Source organism: Ctenopharyngodon idella, chromosome 2, assembly GCF_019924925.1.
Source record: "Ctenopharyngodon idella isolate HZGC_01 chromosome 2, HZGC01, whole genome shotgun sequence".
Lineage (NCBI taxonomy): Eukaryota > Metazoa > Chordata > Actinopteri > Cypriniformes > Xenocyprididae > Ctenopharyngodon > Ctenopharyngodon idella.
Genome location: NC_067221.1, coordinates 39,677,612 through 39,681,853, shown reverse-complemented (window position 1 = coordinate 39,681,853; position 4,242 = coordinate 39,677,612).

The following is a 4,242-nucleotide window of genomic DNA, read 5'->3' as shown; positions in this document are numbered from 1 at the left end:
TCCAGATAAACTCCAGATAATGAGCCTATGATTCAATTGGATTGGTAATGTTCAGAGGGCTTTGACTGACAGGTCAATTCATACATGTAAGAAACTGTATTCTGTTTATCAGTGAGGAGATGATGATCTCATCAAAATAAATGAACATGATAACAGGAGAGGATGACATCATTGTCTAAAAGAAATGTAAATTAGGTGGAAACATGCACCTCTTAGAAAAAAAGGTTTCTCTAGGGTTCTTGGCTCAATTTTAAATAATGCTTTATGCCAAAAAGTTTCAAAATAAGGAGTCGAAAATGATTGCATTATAAATTTCTTTGAAGGGATAAAAATAGATCCAAATGAGTTAATAGTTGACATACAGAGCTATAAAAATTCATGTGTATAGATTATTTGAGAAATTGTTGAGTTCTTATTGAGATCTTTGACTTTTGAATAAGGCTTTGGTATCTTGGCAAACATAGTCTGTGTGAGACATTGTTGTGTGACTACAGCTGTGACCAAAAGTATTGGCAGTGACATAAATGTTGTGTTTCGCAAAGTTTGCTGCTTCAGTATTTGTAGATTATTTTATGGTCCTGTAAACCCGAGTAAGTTGGCAAAACACAAAAAAATGTGAGGCAATCAGCTACCTCAAAATGTTTAAGTTAAGAAATTCAAAGTTTAAGTTTTATTTTGTACTCATACATTTTAATTGTTCTTAACTTGAAATATTTGAGTAAACTAATTCGTACATTTAACTTACAAATTTCCATGTAACATCAATGTACACTTAGCTAGCTATAACAAGCTGATTCAGAAAAAGCTACCTTGCTAATTTGCTAACATGTTAACAATAGCATGGTATGGTACTTGCTGAATGAGTGCAACAATATAAAGCATTTAACATACTTGCTCTCAAACTAAACCGCATACACCACTTGTCATCATGATGGTAACTCTCCAAAAACTCACAATAACAAAAACTCTTCTAAATTAGCATAACAAAACATTAATCACTACTAAATCTCCCACTTAACATTAATCTTTCCCAAAAACATTATATAACACTTAATTTTAGCATTTACTCTCCCTTTTAAACGCCATGGGCAAAGCATGCTGGGAAAAAGTAATCCCAGCCCAGTTTCACTTAAACTTAAGTTTGTCTAAATTAAAAGAAATAAGTTCATACAACTCAAAACAATGAAACAGTTCAATTTACTTAAAATATATCAGTTCTGTGAACTTGAAAGAAAAAGAAAGTGCTAAATACTCATAAAAGTTAATTTGACTGAACTAATTTGTTTAATTTAAGTTTGTCCTACTCAAACCAGTTAATTATTTTGAGCGTTAGGGTTTACAGAATAAGAATTTCATAAATTTCAAAATTTTAAAGGCTTTTATTGGCAAAAACATTAAAAGAGTCACTATTTACAGGTGTTGACCCCTCTTCTTCATAACTTCTGCAATTTGCTCTGGCATGCTGGATATCAGCTTCTGGGACAAATTCGGTAACACTTTAGTATAGGGAACACATATAAACTATTAACTATGACTTTTCCCTCAATAAACTCCTAATTTACTGCTTATTAATAGTTAGTAAGGTAGTTGTTAAGTATTGGGTAGGATTAAGAATGTAGAATAAGGTCATGCAGAATAAGGCATTAATATGTGCTTAATAAGTACTAATAAATAGCCAATATTCTAGTAATATGCATGCTAATTGCTAATAAGCAACTAGTTAAAAGACCCTAAAATAAAGTGTTACCACAAATTCTGACTGATCCATTCTTGCCTTATTAGTGTTCAGAGCTGATCTCAATTTGTGGGTTCCTGCTTGTCCACTCGCCTTTTGAGGATTGACCACAGGTTCTCTGTGGGATTAAGATCCGGGGAGTTGCCTAGCCACGGTTACACAATTTCAATGTAATGATCTCCAAGCCACTTCATCATCACTCTTGCCTTGTGACATGGTGCGTCATGCTGGAAAATCCATGGATCATCACCAAATTGCTCCTGGGTCATTGGGAGAAGTTGCTCTTGCATTCATAACAGTGTTTTTGGGCAGAATTGTGAGAGAGCCCACTCCTTCAGATAAAAAGCAACCCCACACATGGATTGTCTCAGGCAGGTGATGCTCATTAGCAATCACTCCGTTCCCACGGCTCTCGGCCCCGCCCTGCTTGCCAAACAATAGCTATTTCTTTGGAGGTAACCATTGCTAACAAAAGAACACAATCATTGGAATAATTTCTTCCCTCCTTTTATAGCAATCAGTCAGCTCTTATAATCCAGTCAGAATGACAGAGTGATTTTACCTGACTAGTACTCATTCACACTTTCCCATGCAATGATGGTATGATCAGTGAAATGATGTTAGCTGGTCATTTTGTGCCAGGGCCAAAAACAGTGAAATTTAAAGGTGTTTTTTTTTTTTTTTTTGGCCAATCAAGCTTTTTGCAATTATTTAAAATGCATCTGACCAGTCTGCACAATAATCTATAGCAAACTTTGCAAAACACAAAATTTATGTCACTGCCAATACTTTTGGCCACATCTGTAGAGGAGATTACTGAGCTCTTTTGGGAGAAAACCTCTTTTTGATCTCGTTGCATTTTCATTGCATTGCAAGAGATATCACTTTTATTCCAGGAGGTAACGTGCTTGCGTAGACTTGCAGTGTGTATTTACATATTGAAATCTACAATAGTACAACACGTGCATTGTGCATGAATCCGTGCATTCCTACAGACGCCATTACTCTTAACCTGAGGCTTGGTACACAGATAAAACCGAAACCTAAAGCTAAATAAGTCTGAACTGTGCAATCAGTGCACACTTATCCTGTATTTGTCCCAGCTGTTATCACAAAGGATAAGGCTAATACTGAGAACTGGACATACTCATCAGAAAAAAAGAAGAAAGGGTTACATAACTCCAGACATGTTTTAGTGATTATTTATGTTGGCTTGACAAAATCAGCAAACTTCTATATCTGAATCAACAGCCTCAGAACCACATTTAGCAACACATTATAGCAGCTAAACAGCTGAATATTTATATTCATATAGTTTATTCATACAGAAATTAATAATTAATACAGCTGGAGCTCTATCTACAGGATCTGTGACATACTGTCAATTACCAGAGAAAATCATTTCAACTCTGTTTGTAAAAACAAAGAAATTGTATGAATGTACATAAATGCATTTACAATGGAAGTCTTTGGTAAACGTTATCCCATGATGTTTTTTGTCAGCCTATTTATTTACTGAAGCTATTTATTTATTTATCTATTTATTTATTTACTGAAATGAAACTAAATTTAACCTAAATAGCAATATTTAAAAAAAAAAAAAAAATGACATAAAATGACTAAAAATGAAACTAAAATGAACATGAAAACTGAATATATAAAAATAAAAGTTAATTCAAAAGATTAATAAAACTAAAATAAAAACTAAAATAACAGAATATTTCTTTATGCCTACCAGACATGCCTGCAAACAAGCCCGACGGGACAAGAGAACCAGGACGCTCTTTCAGCAAACTACTCACATTCAAGGGCAAAGGTCATATTGACTCTGTCAAACAGACAGTGAGGCTTTGATTTTTGTTTTTTTTTAACTGAATTGTATTAGGATCTTTGATATTATTGACTCCCATGTGTGTGAATGGTAAAGGTGGAACGTATGCAAGTTAAGCAGTTAAAGTCTCACACTGGCACAATTCTTCACGAAAATGGTTCCGATAGAATCTACCACAAAAATAAAAAAAGGTTAAGAAAACCAATTGCCTTGCTGTTCCCAATACCTGGATGCACAAAAGAGGAATTCAGAGTAAAAAGGAAAAGGAAAAAAGGATTTAGATTTTATCTGTGTGATTCAAGTGTTGCCTCCATTTTGATGACCAAATGTCCCCATAAGGATAGTAAAACCTGGAAAACACATTACAAAACATACTATATAATGTTCTAATGAAAGTCTAAAATGCACAAATGCATTTATTTGAACAAAATACAATAACAAAAACAATGTTCTTTTTGTATTCCTGTGATCAAAGCTGAATTTTCAGCATCATTACTCCAGTCTTCAGTGTCACATGATCTTTCAGAAATCATTCTAATTTGCTGATTTGCTGCTCAAGAAACACTTCTGATTATTATCAATGTTGAAAAGTGCTTCATACTGCTTCATATTTTTGTGGACATTTTTTTTTTTTTTTTTTTGATGAAAAGAGTTTAAAAGAACATCATTTATTTGA